This window comes from Geotrypetes seraphini, chromosome 8, assembly GCF_902459505.1.
Source record: "Geotrypetes seraphini chromosome 8, aGeoSer1.1, whole genome shotgun sequence".
In the NCBI taxonomy this organism is placed as follows: domain Eukaryota; kingdom Metazoa; phylum Chordata; class Amphibia; order Gymnophiona; family Dermophiidae; genus Geotrypetes; species Geotrypetes seraphini.
This window is the reverse complement of record NC_047091.1, coordinates 48,664,371-48,682,974: the sequence shown is the minus strand read 5'-3', so window position 1 is coordinate 48,682,974 and position 18,604 is coordinate 48,664,371. Positions and strand designations below refer to the sequence as shown.

At 44.1% G+C, this 18,604-nt stretch overlaps 1 long non-coding RNA gene across 2 annotated transcripts in view; it reads right to left on the bottom strand.

Annotated features, from left to right (window-relative positions):
• The window catches only part of LOC117365574, a 63,785-nt gene that overhangs the window by 18,863 nt on the left and 26,318 nt on the right, over positions 1–18,604 (bottom strand). The window contains exon 1 of one of the 2 annotated variants that reach the window (XR_004540424.1): positions 15,757–15,970. The exons of the other annotated variant lie outside the window; for it this stretch is intronic. This is a non-coding gene — a long non-coding RNA (uncharacterized LOC117365574). Of the gene's footprint in view, positions 1–15,756; positions 15,971–18,604 lie in introns of those variants that run through there. 2 annotated transcript variants of the gene reach the window in all.

Sequence of the window (18,604 nt, the reverse complement as noted above, 5' to 3'; positions counted from 1 at the left end):
TAGTGCAACACCTGGAAATTCACGACCTGATGAAAGCTAGCCAACACAGCTTCAGGAAAGGGAAGTCATGTTTCACAAATTTACTTTAATTTTTTGAGGAGGTGAACAAACAAATCGATAGCGGTGAACCGGTGGATATAATATACTTGGATTTGGACTTCCAGAAAGCGTTCGACAAGGTTCCACACCCAAGGCTTCTGAAGAAACTACAAAGCCATGGAATAGAAGGAGATATACTAAGATGGATAGGCAAATGGCTGGAAAACAGATTGCAGAGAGTGGGCATAAATGGGAAGTTCTCAGACTGGGAGAAGGTGACGAGCGGTGTACCCCAGGGTTCGGTTCTTGGGCCCATCTTGTTCAATATCTTCATAAACGACCTAGAAGATGAAACAACAAGTAATTTAATCAAGTTTGCAGACGACACAAAACTATGTCGGGTAGTTGGGTCACAAAAGGACAGAGAAGAATTTCAGAGAGATTTGAACCAGCTAGAGAAATGGGCAGAAAAGTGGCAGATGAAGTTTAACATAGAAAAATGCAAAGTGAAACTGGGTAAGAAAAACAAGGAACATGAATATAAAATGTTAGGTGTAACATTGGGCAAGAGCGAACAAGAAAGGGACCTGGGGGTACTGATAGACAGGACCCTGAAGCCGTCGGCTCAATGCGCAGCAGCAGCAAAGAAAGCAAACAGGATGTTGGGCATGATAAAGAAGGGAATCACGAGTAGATCGGCGGACATCATAATGCCGCTTTACAGAGCAATGGTCAGACCACACTTGGAATACTGTGTCCAACACTGGTCTCCCTACCTAAAGAAGGATATAACCCTGCTGGAGAGGGTGCAAAGGCGAGCCACGAAGCTAGTTAAAGGTTTCGAGAATTTGAGTTACAAAGAACGCCTCGGAAAACTGGGATTGTTCACCCTCGAGAAGAGAAGACTGCGAGGGGACATGATAGAGACTTTTAAAATACTAAAAGGATTCGACAAAATAGAGCAAGAAACATCGTTATTCACATTTTCAAATGTGACTCGGACAAGAGGTCATGGACTGAAACTGAGGGGCACCAGGCCCAGGACAAATATCAGGAAGTTCTGTTTCACACAACGAGTGGTGGACACTTGGAACGCTCTCCCAGAGGAGGTCGTGATGGAGACCACCATTCAAGGGCAAGTTGGATGCACACCTTCTCGCAAATCACATTGAAGGATACGAGTAAACAAGGTTTCTCAGCAGGGAACACCTGGCTTGGCCTCCGCGAGTGCGGGTCGCCGGACTAGATGGACCTAAGGTCTGATCCAGCGAAGCCATTTCTTATGTCTTATGTTCTAAGTCTGATGCTTTTCATTTCAAAATGAACAGTTTTGCTTTTAAAAAACAAACACATTTCTGAATTCCAATCAATGCATGGCTATTAATGTTCACATATATAATAAACACATGGCAATGTATCCAAATAAATCATAGCTGGTGCCCAGGTTTCTATCGCGCACCAAATTATTTTTGGACTATTCATTCCCAGGCCCTGCTCAATCAGTCTTGAATAGGGTTCCAAGCCTGCTAGATTAATAGCTGTGGGGCACAGGCTGCCTCTGCACCAGGGCACAGTGACATTGGATGGCCTCCCTGTTTAACATGCTCACGGGTTTTGCTTGTACAAAACCCCATCATCTCTCCTGCCCTCCCACACCTGACCCGTAGAGGAATTCAGCAGCAAGACCTATTGCCAGTCCGGGAACAGCTGCTTCCTACAGGATGACTCACATTGAGCCTTTTATCTCAATTAGAAAGAAGTAAAAACAGGATAAAGCAAGACATTCATCTGCCTAGTGTCGCCAACTGGCTCCTAGCCTATTTTTGGATTTCCAACAAGCTCCACATTTTTTAGAACCCACTGATCTGGTTTTGCAGCACTGTTTGTCTGGACCTGTAACCTTGTTTTTCTTAGACAATGTGCTAGGGAATCAGAACTACAAGCCTCTCCATGCAATGGGGTAAAATCAAGACTGGATTCATGGAAATCTGGAAACAGATGGCAACCCACATGGACACGCTGAGCCAGGCAGGCTTTTCATCCCAGACAATGGCATACTTAGGAATGAATGTGTCCTGGGCAGAAAAATTGAGGTGGACCCCTTATAACACCATCACTTCCTAAATAGTGGGGAGGTTGGGATGCACATGTCCCAAATTAAGACAAACATATTTTTTTTTCTATCTTGGTTGTCTGAACTAGGTTTTCATTCTAGTATCTCAGTTCTGCTTTTTTCTGAGGGTGTTTTCTTAACTCTCTCTAGGATCTCTCTCTATGTCTACCATACATCTTTCCTGTGTGCCTCAATCCATCCTATCTGTGTTTCCCCTCTGTCATCTCTCCATGTTCAGCATCTCTCCTTTGTATTCTTACCCTTACCCTTGTGGTCCAGTATTGCCCCTCTGTGTCCCTGTTCTTATGCTTCCTCCACAGCCAACATTTCTTCTGTATCCCTGCTTCTTTCCTCTCTCCTATTTCCTGCACCCCCATCCTTTTTTGCGTAGCAACTCTCTCTGTCTCCCTCTGTTGGTCGAGTGTCTCTAACTCTCTTCTCTAGTTCAGTTTCTCTCTCTTTTCTCTCCCCAGTCCAGCATCTGCCCCCTCTCTTATCCATCCCCTTTCTTCATTCCCCACCCCCCATCCAGCATCATCTCTCTTTCTTTTCCATCCCCTTTGGTCCAGGTCTCTGTCTGTCTGTCTGTCTCTTCCATCAGTTCTCCATCCCCTCCCCAGGTCCTGCATCTACCCCCTCTCTTCTCTGTCCTTTTTGGTCCAGGTCTCTCGTTTACTCTTCCATCTGTCCCCTTCCAGCAGTACACCCCCCTCTTTCATATTCCCCTATACCATACCATACATTTTCTTCTAGACCGCAAGTTTTGACAAAGATTCAGTATGGTTTACAGCAAGATTTCTTAGCAGTGGTCGAGAAAAATGAATTACAAGTTTGAAGAAGTAGAAATGCCTTTGCATTTTAAATTACAGGTTTGAAGAGAAGAGATGTGCCTTTCTTATTCTTCTAAAGTTGTAATATGTGTTCACTTGATGCAGGTGTTGTGGGGAGGTCATTCCTAATTTTGGGGCCTTGGAATGCGAAGGTAGATCTGTATAGCTTCTTTTGGTGTACATGCGAACATGAAAAGAAAGATAGTTTACAGCATTGCATCAATCTCAAGTTGAAAAAAGAGTTTGTAACAACGATGTCTGAGTTCAGTCCTATGGAATTCTTCCCATAAATGGCTTTGTGGACCATGTATGCAATTTTATATTGAATTCTCTTTCTTATGGATAGCCAGTGTAATTCCCTTAAGAGCTGGGTAACTCTCTCAAATTGGCTTTCTTGGAAGATTAGTCTGGCAGTCGTATTTTGGAGTAGTTGTAATCTCACATATTCTTTTTCAGTAATACCACAATACAAGGAATTACAATAGTCTAATAAGAGAGCAGGACCACTTGTGCTACTGTCCTGAAGCTAGCTTCACTCAGAGCAGATCTAATTGTTCTTAATTGTCTGAGTCGGAAGAAAAATTTTCTAACAAAGGAATTAATCTGATCAGCAAAGGTAAGGCCTTTGATGTTCTCTTGATCCTGAGTTTTTCTCCGGTTACCAACTCCAATTCTGTATAAGGCAAGGAGTTATAGGGCTAGATTCACTAAGCAAACTGATCGTGTACCGATCGGTTTGCGACCCAATTTCCCTCCGACCTGATTCACTAACCTGTGTACCGATCCGATTCCGATCCGTGCATGCAAATGAGGGGAAACGGCATGCAAAGTAGGCAGGGCCACGATTCACTAAAAAAAAAAAAAAAAAAAGAGGGACACCGACTGGGCTGACCGATCCAAAATAAGCGACTGCTGAGGACCAGTCGTTCAGATCTTTTCCGACTGCCCTACCTTAAGCCCCAATTTTCTGTCTGCCCCAATCTCCTGCTCTCAGCCCCGATCTCCTGCCTGCCCCGATCTCCTGCTCTCGCCCTGAATCTCTCCTGCCGCCCCGACTCTCCTGCTCTTCCCTGCAGTGCAAGCCCGAAGTTTTAACCCGCAGGCTTAAAGCAGATTAAAACCATGGGCTTGCAATTAAAAAAAGTTTCCTGCTGAGAGCATGCGCAGACCATCTACAGGCAAGGAAGATGGTCTGCGCATGCTCAAGGATCGATGTCTAGCGATCCGTGTGGTCGGTGGGGGGCATGAATTTGTTGGCCTGCATGCAAACGGACACGGATAAAAGGTTAGTGAATCTAGCCCATAGTTTCCAAACCAGAGGACCTTGGTTTTCAGTTTGTTGAATTTTAGAAAGTTTCTCTTTGTTCATACACTGAGATCTTCAACAACCCTTCCTATATATTGGGTGGTGGCCTCAAAGGTGTCCTTAATTGGACACAAGAAAATATTGTCTGCATAGGAGAATATGTGGATTTGTGGAAGTGAGAATTTCCTCTGAGGTATATATTAAACAACAGTGAGCCTTGTGGCATGCCATAAAAGGCTCTCCAGGCTTGAGATTTGTCATTGCCCTTCCTTACCTCATATGTTCTGTTGGTCAGGAACTCCACAAACTCATTGCCATACTCTGTAAACCTAGTTCACTTAATCTACAAAATAACAGAGAGTGGTCCACTGCATCAAATGCAGCTGAGATGTCAATCTGTAGAAGTATAGATTGTGTGCCTTTGCTTAGATAAGATTTGGTCATTGATGTCAGTTCTAGCAACAATAGATTCTGTACTGCGCATGGATCTAAGAACCCATCTACCTCATTTAAGAAGTCAGATAGCTGGAAACCAACACAAAACTCCATCTCTCTTTCTGCTCAGCCAACATCTGTCCTGCCCTCAATTACCCCCCCCCCCACCCCCAATCTCTCTGGCTTCTCCTCAGTGCTGTGGTAGGTGGCTGACAGCAGCAGAGGCAGCCCTGAAAACTGGCTGTCTCTGGCCTGTGGGGTTTTTCCTTTGCAGGGTCCTGTGGGCAGGACATAGCAGAGGAAAAGCCCCTACGGCTACATACAACCAACTTTCAGGGCTGCCTCTGCCACTGTCGATCACGTGCCACAGCAAGCCAGAGAGGGATAGAGCGATGCCAGACTGGAAGCTGGAGGGGGGTGGGGTGGGGTGGGGTGGGGGTGGGGAGGAGATGAGAAGGAGAGGGAGAGGGAGAGAGGAAGGAAGAGATGCTGGACCTGCAGGTGAAGCAGCTTCACCTGCCATTGGGCATTTCTGGCCATTTTGCCAGGTTCACTTAATGGTAACTATATCCCTGTCCCCAGATCAAAGAGGGTCTAGGTTTCAAGTTTATTAAAATTTGATGAAACACTAATCATAAATTCTAAGGAGCTTATAATCGAAAGAAAAAAACATCCAAAAATTGGCCTAAGTTGGCACTTGGACAATCATAAGTCAAATATGTCCAAGTGCCGATAATCGAAACAGGTTTTGGACGTATTTGAAAACGACCTAGGCCTTCACAGTGCCGCTAAATGACCAGAGCTAAACGAGGCATTTCAGGAGGACTGTCGAGGGCGGGATTTGGGTGGGACGTGGGCAGGCTTAGATTTAGCCGTACTGCATGTATAAGTTATACAGCACAGGATCGACGGAACTTGGACGTTGTGACATTTAAAACATGGTCTAAGTCACAAAAACCTACCTAAAATCACCAGATAAGCACTCCAAACACAAACTACAGAGCCCCACACACTACCCCAGTGTTCACCGACTCTCCCCCACCCCCATCCCCACAAAAAATATTAATCAGAACTTGAAAATTGTGCCTCCAGAACATCATCACCTGGCAGCCTGGCATAGGAAAGCCTTGTCGTGCTGAACAGAGGCGTCTTAAGCCGTCTTGGGGGTGGGTTAGGGACCCAAGGAGAGGAGGACCCATGCCCATAAGCCCCTGTAATCACTGCATTGATATTGAAACATATGCACTCCCCTATATACCCCCAAAACCCTTTTTTACTGGCATATAAGTGGCTCCTGCAGCAAAGGGCTATTGGGGTGGTAGATAAGTGGGTCTAGGAGATTCTGGAGGTGGTTTTGGGAGCTCACCATGACCTATAAGGGAGCTGTGGTGAGATGAAGGCATGGCACCCTTTTTGTGAAGTTCACAGCAGTGCCTTGTAAAGTACCCCACTACTTAGCTGTCATGTCTGGGTGTTCAGTCCATCACTTTGCAGACCCCTCCCACGTCCAACAGGGCTTGTTCTAGGCATTTTTGACTTGGACAAAAAGTTGGATGAAAATGTGGTATGAAGATGGTTGATCTGGTGACTTGGACGATCAGATTAGCAGGACGTATACTTAGAGGATTTTCGAAATGAAAAAAAATATGGACGTATTTATCAAAAATGTTTTCCTAAGCTTTTTTTTTACTTTGGACGACTTGCGACCTAGACGAAAATGGACTTAGACGTTCCTTTCGATTATGCCCCTCCACGCGTTTAACTATTAAAAAATTGAAATAGGTCAATTTCATTGCAGCCAGTTCGGTACAGTCAATTCAGCAAGCCTAGTTCAGAGCACCTGTTTCACTGGGCCATTTCAGCGTTAAAGTACAGCAGTCAGCTCCAGAGCTGAAGAAATTACTTTGTTTGAAACATGGCCATGACTTGTGCCCTCACCTAAGGGAGCTCTATGCGTTAAACTGCAGATTAATAACAATAAAAAAATACCAGGCAAATGGGATCCTGCGGTGAAAAAAATGTAATTTGGTTTATCTACTGCAAAGTGCAAGATGTAAACAAACTTATTGCATGACACAGATCGAGAGCTGCTCCTACAATCACATGGGGTCAGACTATAGGACTCCCTGACCTGAACCAACCACAGGACAACAGCTGCACACAGCACATCCCCCCCTCCAGTTAAAGAGGCAGCTACACATAGCTTTGTGTGCTCTTAAAGAGACAGTGTCCCCCTACTGGTGCACACGCACTGAAACAACTACACAACAGCTTTGAGGTTTGAAAAAATTGACAGCTACACAACAGTTTTGAAATTTGAAAGGGGGGGGGACATTGCCCTCTTTGCCCTCCCACTGGTGCAGAAAGAGGGGACAGCTACACACAACACATCCCACCAGTTAAAGAGACAGCTACACAAAGCTTCATGCACTCTTAAAGAGACAGTGCCCGCCCCACTGGTGCTCTTGTGCTGAAACAAAAGCTACACAGCAGCTTTGAGGTTTTAAAGAGGTGGGGGCATTGCCCCCCTCACTCTCCCACTGGTGCAGAAAGAGGGGATTTGAAAGTTATGTCAGTATGTTAATTCTGCAGTTAATGCAGAACAAACTGTTTTGACAAAAGGCAAATTTTAAGGACAATGTGAGATAATCATTCTGTGTTATGAATGGGCTCCAGCAGAAATGGCTGCAAAGAATGGAACCACGATGAAATGGCCACAATAAAAGGGTGGCGCAGAAATGGTGGTGATGAACGAGCCACGCTGAACTGGCTGCTCTGAAAATGGCCGCACTGAATGGTCCCATTCCAAATCAAAGACCTCTAATATAGATTATCTACAGGTTAACAGTGGTGTAGCCAGATATTTAATTTTAGTTGGGCCTAGGCCCAAAGTGGATGGGCATGAAATTTTCTTTGGTCCCCACTCTCCACTCCTGCCTGTGATCTAGTATCTTTCTCCCCTCCTCTGCTGGTGATCCAACATTTCTCCCTCCCGTCACCTGCTGGTAATCCAGCATCTCTCCTGGTCTCTCAAACCCCTCCCCCATTTACCTTTTAAAAACTTTGCTTCTAGAGGTTGCTAGCAGCAAACAGTGACTCACATACCTTCTTCATGATGGCCCCAGAGCCTGCCCTCTTATGCAAGTTTTTCTGCATAGGTGAAACTAGGGTTGCCAGATTTTGTCAGAAGAGGACGCGTGACCCCGCCCCATTGTGCCTCACCCCGCTTCGCCCATGGCCCTGCCCCATTCCGCTCCCCAACCCTAGCCCCACACAAACCTCACCTCTTCGGATGCTATGATGTCTTGTGCATGCTTGTGACATCACAGATGCTTTCCAGACGTGGCCCCAAGCTCAATGGTTTTCAAAACCCGGACAAAGTGCCGGGTTTTGAAAACCTATCCAGACGTTGGGTAAATCTGGATGTCTGGTAATCCTAGGTGAAACCACATCAGAGAGAAAGCATATGCAGTTCACTGTCCACTGCTGTCAACCTCCAGAAGTAAAACTTTAAATAGGTACACAGGAAGGGTGGTGGTGCTTGAAAGTCCAAGAGAGATGCTGGACCCTGAAACCTTCTCTCCGATGTCAGAGCTGATGATGGAGGGAAGGTTTGTGGGTCATCCACATGCAGCGTGCGAAACACTGCCTGTGCATCCTCCCAAGCTGCTGAAGGCTGATCGAGCGAGTGCGGCTCGAACAAGTAAGGGGACATAATCTTTCTGGGAGAAAGGGGGGGGGAAGGAGCACATTGGAGGGGCACGATTCTGGGACAGCTGAAAGGCAGAGAGAGAGAGAGGGGGGCATAAACTCAACTCAGAAGGAAAGGAGGTGGCATGAATATGGGACACAGAAGGGAGGGAGGAAGGGGGCTGGATAGATGGAAATTCCCCTCCCTCTGCTAAGACTCCTAATGCCTTCTTTGATGAAGATATCCCGGTCGCAGGAATCTGGGAGGCCAGCAAGCCCGATGGCTCAGCAGGGTGCTCCTCATCCTGCGTTGCCCTCTTTCCTTTGGCTGCAAAGGAGGCTCAGGTCCCTTGGGGCTTAGCGAAATCTCACTTCCCGATGCCAAAGTTTCCTTCACAGTCAGCTCAGCAGGAGCGCCCCTAGGCGAAGATGAAAAGAAGCTTGTAATCACTCCCTGCCTCATCATGGCAGATTCAGGTTGTTGGGATGAAGCAGCCAGTCTGCCTCTTCTTTTCGGCATTACTGATTGTAACCACGAGGAACAACAAAAGAGGTAATATGATTATCGGCGGGAGCACAACTCACAGTGTCCTCTCCCCTACGATGCCATCTTGTCTCACCACAACAAAATTTATAAAGATAATCCAAGAAAAAGTTCAAATCAAAGTCCACAATCCACTTCAATTAGAACTCAAGCATAGTCCAGCCCTCTTCTTCAACACCGATCGTGTTTCGCTCCAGCTTTATCGAAAAGAAGAACTCTAATTCCATCTCTTGAACAAAATGGCGGCAGATTGCACACCCTCACTATGTACACAATATGTAAATGAGGTCTCACCAGTCTTATACAGGGGCATCACTACCTCCTTTTTCCTACTGGCCATTCCTCTACCTATGCATGCAAGCATCCTTCTGCTTTCACCATTGCTGTTTTCTACCTGTTTGGCCACCTTAAGATTACCATTTATGATCATACCCAAGTCCCACTCCTCTTTCATGCACAAAAGTTCTTCATCCCATAAACTGTACTTCAGGATTTTGCAGCCCAAATGCATTACTCTGCATTTCTTAGCAATAAATATTAGCTGCCAAATTCCAGACCATTCTTCAAGCTTTGCAGATTTTGGTATCATCTGAAAAGAGGCAAACCTTACCAGACTGTCCTTTGGCAATATCACTTACAAAAATGTTTTTAAAAACTAGGCCTCCAAGAACTGAACCTTGAGGCATACCACTGGTAACTTCCCTTTCCTCAGAGTGAGCCCCATTTACCACTATACTCTGTCACCATCCATTCAACCAGGTCCTAACCCAGTCTGTCACTGAGGCCCTTACCGAAGATACTCAGTATATTGCATCTAGCGCTCTCCCTCTCTCATCACCCAGTCAAAGAAATTGATCAGATTTGTTTAACAAGACTATCTCTAAGTGAAACCATGTTGGCTGGCATCCTGGATCCATTGGATTCCTGAAACTTCACTATTCTCTGTTTTAAAAGCCTTTCTATTTTACTTATTACAGAATTCAGACTTCCACTTTTGCCAGAGAATGAGGTGAAAGCAGTTAGTTTAGCAGGGTTTAAAAAAAGGTTTGCATAACTTCCTAAAAGAAAAGTCTATAAGCCATTATTAAGATGGACTTGGCAAAATCCTAGGATAAGTAGCATAAGATTAGTTTTACTCTTTGGGATCTTGTCAAGTGCTTGTGACCTTGGAAACAGGATATTGGGCTGAATAAACCTTAAGTCTTTCCCAATATGGTAACTCTAATGTTTTAGAGAGGTTATTTTTATTCTTTTAGTTGCTTGTGGCGAAAATATCTGGATTATAGTCACTCCATGCTAGTCTGCTCTTTTTCTGTTGCATCAACCAGATAGTGCCAAGGTGGTCCGACTAGATTAAGTGGCAAATGCATCTGAAAATCTGGTGATGACCCAGCAAATGGGACTTATGCAGGTAGGAGCGTCTCCTATCTGGATAAGTCCCACTGAATATCGACCACCTTATTGTTATATACATTGTCTTAGCACCTTTTCTATTCCTTGGATTAGATCCTATTATGCTCTTTTAACATTCTGATTATCATTACAAAGGCAGACCATTGAGTTTATATTGGGATTTATATATATAAGTAAGCTTATTAGTCTTTTCTTTAATTCAAGATTTTGTTCTTGTATTTATTTATTAGGATTTATTTGCTGCCTTTTTGCAGAAGTTCATCCAGGGTGGTATTTAGCAAGAACAATCTGGACATAAGCAATAGACTTTGTCAGCACAAAAATTTTTTTCAAATAATAGTCCACATTATAGCTTGATAGCATGCTACTTCCAGTGTCAGCCCAGTACAACATAAAACATCTTAATAGACAGCATAAGCTATAATCTGAAAAAGACTTTTAAAAAAGCAAAATGTATAAATTCCCCAAGCTTACAATAAAATGTTTTCTTAATCCTCATGCATCATCCCCCAACAAATCATTTCCTCCCTAGTTTATACAGGAGTTGGCTAATCACACAATGTTTTCCAAGAATGTCTTGCTTTTACTACAATGTTTTTAACTCTAAACCACGACACTTGGGCAAGTCCTGTTTTATGAAAGTCAACCATGCCCACCATGTTCTGTGTGACGTTTCAAAAGCATGCAAACTAAACAATAGTGGCCCCTCTGAAATGTGACTGCCAAAATATTAGTTCCTTGGCTTGATAGTTGATCTTTATATAAATCTAATCTAATCTTGGATTTATGAGTAGGACCAGGCCAAAATAGGTTCAAGGCGACTTATAGTACAATTTAAAACATTAACTAAAATAAGCTATTTGTCTTGTCTCATTCTATTTTAATTCCAAATGAATTACTTTTATATAATTTAATGCTTAAAATCTTTAATAAATGTGAAACTTTCTTATTTTACAATGGAAATCCCCTTCGAAATTCAATTAACTATACAGTAACCACTAAATCAGTGTTGCTGATTCTCATGTCATACTGCTCTTACAGTCCGTCTTTATTTGAATCCGTTCAGAATTCTAAATTCAACAATAATCCTCTAGATCTTCAATGTTTGAATGCCATGTCAGTCTTATTCCTCTTAACTGAGCTGTGTTTTGCTAAAAAGTGTCTTCAGGAGCTAAAACTGGAAGGGGCTCCCAGTCTCATCTAAACATTCACAAAAATAGTTTCAATAAACCTAAAACCTTAAATATATCTTGTAACTATTTATTAATTCTATTATATCTAAATTCACCTTTCATTCGTAGTTGTCCAGGGTAGGTATTAACGTCCTTTCATGCTTCCTTAACTCAGTGGTGTACCAACAGGGGGAGGCGGGGGGGGTCCGCCCCGGGTGCATGCTCCAAGGGGGTGCACAGCCGGCCAGATCCGGAACCTCCCGCGCTGCTCCAAATGGCACCTCAGCACGGCTGACGTACTTAGAGCAGAGTCGGCAGCTGCGCTGAAGTGAACGAAGGTCCCGCGAAGACTGCGCCGTCTACCGCCTCTGTTCTGGAAGAAGTAAGTGACATCGGGGGGGTGGAAGGGGGTGGACCGGCAGCCGCATTCATCGCGGGATCTTGCCGCAACTAACTGCGTCTGCCGGCCCAGCCCCCTCCGACGTCACTTACCTCTTCCATCCGGAGCAGAAGCAGTCATCGTGGGACCTTTGGGATGCAGAAAGAAAGGAGCATAGTAGGGTGGTGAAAGGAGGTCAGGGTGGCATGGAAGGGTGTGGAGGGTGAGAAAGGGAGTCAGGGTTTTATGGAATCATGCTGAAGGGTGACAAAGGGGGGTCAGGGTGGTATGGAATCATGGTGAAGGGTGACAAAGGGGGTCAGGGTGGTATGAAATCATGGTGAAGGGTGACAAAGGGGGGTCAGGGTGGTATGGAATCATGTTGAAGGGTGACAAAGGAGGGTCAGGGTGGTATGGAATCATGGTGAAGGGTGACAAAGGGGATCAGGGTGGTATGGGATCATGATGGGTGAGAAAGGGGGTCAGGGTGGTATGGAATCATGGTGAAGGGTGAGAACAGGGGTCAGGGTGGTATGGAAGCGTGGTGGAGGGAGAGAAAGGGGCAGATGCTGATGGAATTGCAGGGAAAGAGACATAAGGGGGAAGGATACTGCATGGAACTGGGTTGGAGGGAGAGAAAGGGGCAGATGCTGATGGAAGTGGGGGGAAGCGAGAGGAGAGAGTGAAATGCCAGACCATGTGGGTGTGGGAGAGGGAAGGGAAGAAGAGGAGAGGAGAGATGCCAGACCATTGGAGGAGGGAAGGGAGGAAGATGGATGCCAGACTAAGGAGGTGAAGGGAGAAATGGAAGGGGGATGCATAAAGTTTCTAGAACGGGAATAGAAAGAGAGAAGATGCCATATAGAAGGGGCAGAGAGAGGGTAGACAGTGGATGAAAGGAAGAGAGTGACAAAAAGATAAGGAAAGCAGAAACCAGAGAAGACAAGGTAGAAAAAACTTCTATTTATTTTTTGCTTTAGGTGAGATGCATTGCTGTTTCTGTGATGTTGCATTGTATGCAGAGTCCAGCTTCTTGGTGCTTCAGTTTAACCTTTGTCTACGTATTTTTATTCTATCTCCCCATTTACAAACTGTAGAGCATTTTTTAGCGTTGGCATCTGAGCTGTTATCAACGTGGCTAAAAACCACACTACAGTTTTGTAAAAGGGGGAGGAGTTAGTTTGTGATTACATACTAGGCGAAGGTGTTTTCTGTGTTCTGTGTGTTCGAAAAGACATGGTTTTCTGTTAGGATTGACTGTGTAGGATTGATCTGTACTAGTCTGGCTTGTTTAGTTTTACAGTGGGTTTATTGATGTACTGCTCACCGCAGTATGTAAGATGCTGCCTTTTCCTAGATATTCATGTGTGTCGTGTGGATTGTTACAAAAAATCATATTTTTCATACAGATGGGGGTGGGTGTCAAAAAATGATGGGCCCCAGGTGTCACATATGCTAGGTACGCCACTGCCTTAACTCTCTGTCCTGATACAGGAAATGACTATGCTGTAGATGGCAGTTACCTCCCTTTACTATTTAAATACTACTTCAATTAAGTTTTATATACCCCACCTGTGCTTAATCAAATCCTCCAAACTCCACATAAGATGCCTACATGCATAAGTGAGAAATACACTCAAGGCCCACCTATACTTCGCCAAAGTGTACGCCCCCTTGTGGTTAGGAAATGTTTTGTCCGACTTCATATGATTCGTTCACTTGCCAAGTTGCTTGACCATTCTTTAAACACCCTAGTTCATTCATTAGTCATCTTTTGTCTGGACTATAGTAACATCCTTTACAAAGGTATCAAGAAAAAAATCAGGCGCTTACAAATTATTCAAAATATTGCAATAAAAATCATCTTTAATGCACGAAAATTTGATCATGTCACCCCACTCTTAGTTAAAGCACACTGGCTTCCCATCGAACACCGAATCACCTATAAGATCATGCTGTTGATATTTCAAACTAGAGCAGGTCATCCCGATTCCGCATTCCTCCCAGCGTTCCCTCCGATCCTCTAACCAAAATCTGCTTTCAATCCCCTCGTTAAAGTATTTCAATACCGTGAGAACCAATATCTTCTCAGTTACGGCCCCCTCACTTTGGAATTCAGCTCCCAGCTACTTAAGAGATAGATAAATTCAAATCCAATTTAAAAACATTTATTTTCAAAGATGCTTTGGAAGTTTGATCATCCTTTTAAGGATGTTTTGAATTTTATACTAGTCTGGCCATTCTGGCCCTTCTATTTCGTTTTCTCCTCCTTTCGTTTTTCCCGTTTTTTGTTCTTTACTATCCAAACATTGTAGTTCCTCCCCATCTCCTCTCGTTCCAGTATGTCATGTATATTCGTTTGTCTTCGTTTAATGGCTTTATCCTGTATATTTTCTTAATATAATTTTAATTTTGTAAAAACCGCTTTGAATTCTGATAAGGCGGTATATCAAAATTTTAATAAACTTGGAAACTATCTTCCTTATGTTAGAGAAGGTAGTTGGCTGTTATACCAGTAGTTTGGGGTAGGGAAAAGAGTATATTTTGGGAAGGGGAATTGTGAAATATTGTGGGACTTCTGCTAGTTCAACCTTTTTTTTTTTTTTTAAACGTATGTTTATTGAAAGTAGAGAATGTCACAACTAAACTTTTATTTATTTGCAGCCCAAAATATTGTAACCCTACACATATAAAGCAGTTCTAACTATGCCTGGACAGCTACGAGGTATATACTAAACCCACATAGCCGGGCACCATGGAATACATGGATAGCTGCTGTCATTAAATATTCCTAGGCCTAATTCAATAAATGCTGTCACTGACTATCTCTGGGCCTAATTCTGCCTACAGTGTTCAGAGAAGTACAAAACACTAACCACAAGTCACTGAATGTCAGGCCAAAGATGTCAAATTTATTACGATTTCAAATACACTCTCATGAGGTAAAAATAGGCATCAACGTTAGCTCAGATTTTTATTTGGGTTTCTGTGGCAGGTGTTTTAGAATATCCACTGCCTGCTACCACGTAACTTTCTTAGCTATTTCCTTACAATGGCCCCAGTGTAATAAAATGTGAGTACAGAAGTCAATATTCAGCTGGCGGCGATGAGCGTTATTTTGGCCAGAGCTGGTGGCATTATTCTCATATATTCAATGCAATTAAGTGCACTATTCAAAACGTAACCACCTAAGCAACAACGCATAAAGACTGACTTTTATGTGGTCCGATTTGACTGCAATGAAATAATCCCGGCATAAAGCTGTTTTTTTAAAACATGCTTTTTTGGCCCTAATGCAACTTGAGGTGTATTGCCACAAGTCACATTATGCTATTTGCATAGTAATGAGATACAAAATATGCATGTTTTGCATCTCATTACTATGTAGCTTGTGGCAACTTAAATGACACCAAGGGAAATTAATTCAAGCACTGTTAGGGCCCTTTAAGTCAAGTGAAGAGGCAAATAACATGACTTAAAAAGCCCTAATACTGCTTGATAACTGCCCCCCTAAATCATATTCAATATCAAGCCCCAAATTTTTAGAACAGATTTTCCATTTGCTCACAGATCACAAAAATATCTTAATGCCCAATATAGTAAGTTAATGATATGCTAATGCTTCAGGCGTTAAAACAAAATATGTACAGAGGCTTATTTGCTTCTCATGAGCTGGGCACAGCTGCTGAGTTAAGCATTATTTTCCTGACTGCGGAGCGTGACTGTCTGTATTCATCAAACAGCTGAATGATTTTCTCCTGCAAATTTTTCTCCGACCCCCAAACCTGTAAACAAAAGGGTGATAGAAAGTCACAAGAGTTAGCTGGCTCCTTACCAGGGCTCTGTTCTCACAATCTGTGGCTGCCTCTGTCAAAGATTCCCCCTAATCCTCTCCTTCCCAACTGGCGCTTTCTCCAGGTCTGAGCCTCTACGAACTTGTTTGGACAATTTTGGACTCTTATGAATCATCAGGGAGGGAGAAAGCTGTAGCTGGCACCAGAAGAAATATCAGAGGTCCTATGCGGGAATCTTAATTTTCATCTTTCAAATTGAACACCTTTTCCACAGCAGCACAGTTATAGAGAGCACCTGAAACACTCCCTACCCCTACTTAAAGAAGCTAATTAACCCCTCCCCCAGGGCCGGATTTAGATGAAAAGAGGCCCTAGGCTATTCCACTTCTGAGGCCCTTTCACCTCCCATTTTTAAGTTTGTAAATTACATGAGAGATAATAAAATACATCATTACATCATGTTGTTATTGGTACTAACCTTCATAAAAAAATGTGACATGGATAATAAATAAAAAAAAGTCGAGAACACTTATTTGGACATTTATTCTCAGCACCATATATAGTACTTGTAACAATAACTAATCAAACATAACACACAACATTGTCCCTTCCTATGTCCATAGTGCCACCAGTGCGTCCTTCCTCACCTCACCCCCCCCTCCAATGCCTGCCTGCCTCCCATCCCCCTTCCATTGAACACCCCCCATGCCATCCTGCCTGCCTGCCTTCCATTAAACCCCCCCACTCCCCCCACTCCGATGCCAGCCTGCCTGCCTCCCATCCCCCTTCCACTGAAATCCCCCACCCCATCCCCACCCCCGATGTCAGTCTGGGCCGCCCTATCCTGACAGATCCACGTTTTGCCTCTCTCCCCGCGGGGCTGGGCTTTGCCCAGCTATTTCCGGACTGACGTCTTTCCCTCCCCGATCCTCCTCCCAGGGCGAGAAAAAGAAAGGGAGAAGCCGAGTCGGCGCCCCGTTGCGGCTGGAGCCGGTTCCGATCCCGAAGCGTAGAATTTCTCCTTATTTTCGGTTCAGTGTTTTAGTGTTCACTGTTTTTAGAAAAGTGTAATTTTAATTTTGCTAACAATTTGAATATAGGCCCCTCTTGATCTTGAGACCCTAGGCTGAAGCCTAGTTAGCCTATAGGAAAATCCGGCCCTGCCCTCCCCCCTTTGCAAGAGGTTCTTAGCACTGGTCGGCACACTGAATGCTCTGTGCTGCTCCGACGCTCATAGGAACTCTATGACCGTCAGAGCAGCACAGAGCATTCAGCGCACCAGCCGGCGCTAAAAATCTCTTGTGTGGTTTTGTAAGAAGGGGGAGGGGTGGTAAATGTGCATTACGGGGTCAATTCAAGGGAACGGTACTTGATATACCACCTTTTTGTGGTTACAATCAATGTGGTTTGCATATTATATACAGGTACTTAGGCCCATATTCTCTACACGGCGTCTTAACTTAGGCCAAAAATGCCATTTAAAAAAGGACCTAAAAGACCCTAGCCCCTAGAAAATCCGCACTGAAATTGCACCTCCGGAGTCACTTTACAGCGCCTAACACCACTGTAGGCATGGCTAATGCCAGAAGTGGCACTAGGCACCATAAAGTGCCTGTTTAGGTGCGATTCACGTCAAAGGTAGGTGCTGGAAATGTAGGCCTTAAAAACCCTGGTCTACATTTCCAGAGGTGCGATGCTCTAAACGGTGCCTTCGTTGCTGACAATGACACTGTTTAGAGAATCCGGGCCTTATTTTGTATCTGGGGCAACGGCATGTTAAGAGCGACCACGATGAAAAAGGGGATGGAACTCCTCTCGTATGAGGAAAGACTAAAAAGATTAGGACTCTTCAGCTTGGAAAAGAGGCGGCTGAGGGGAGATATGATTGAAGGCTACAAAATCCTGAATGGAGTAGAACGGGTACAAGTGGATCGATTTTTCACTCCGCCACAAATTACAAAGACTAGGGGACACTCGATGAAACTGCAGGGAAATACTCTTAAAACCAATAGGAGGAGATTTTTTTTCACTCAAAGAAAAGTTAAGCTCTGGAACGCGTTGCCAGAGGATGTGGAAAGAGCGGATGGCAGAGCTGATTTTAAGAAGAGTTTGGACAAGTTCCTGGAGGAAAAGTCCATAGTCTGTTATTTAAAAAGACACGGGGGAAGCCACTGTTTGCCCTGGATCGGTAGCATGGAATGCTGCTACTCTCTGGGTTTTGGCCAGGTACTAGGGACCTGGATTGGCCACCGTGAGAATGGGTTACTGGGCTTGATGGACCATTGGTCTGACCCACTAAGGCTATTCTTATATTCTTAAGTGACCTACCCAGAGTAAGTCACAAAGAACTGCAGCAGGAATAAAACCCAGTTCCCTAAAGAGCCAGTTCCCTAGCTTCTCAGGCTGTTGCACTAATCACTAGGCTACTCCACAGGGTACTAAAACTTAAGCTTAACAAATGTGGGGGCTCAGCTAGTACTATGTAACTGTAAATTTGTGCACCAAATCTCTTACAGAATACTTTAACAGTTCCATCTCCTAGACCAGTGGTTCCCAAACCTGTCCTGGGGGACCCCCAGCCAGTCAGGTTTTCAAGATATCCCTAATGAATATGCATGAGAGAGATTTGCATATAATGGAAGTGACAGGTAGGCAAATCTCTCTCATGCATATTCATTAGGGATATCTTGAAAACCTGACTGGCTGGGGGTCCCCCAGGACAGGTTTGGGAACCACTGCCCTAGACAGACTCGTATATATGACTATACCCAGAATACAATTTTCTCTGTTGTTGGCCTCACCTTAAGGAATTTCTTTCATCCCACTTAAAACCTTTTTTAATAGTGTATTTTCTCTGGCATGATACTAGTACTTTACTGTATTAATATT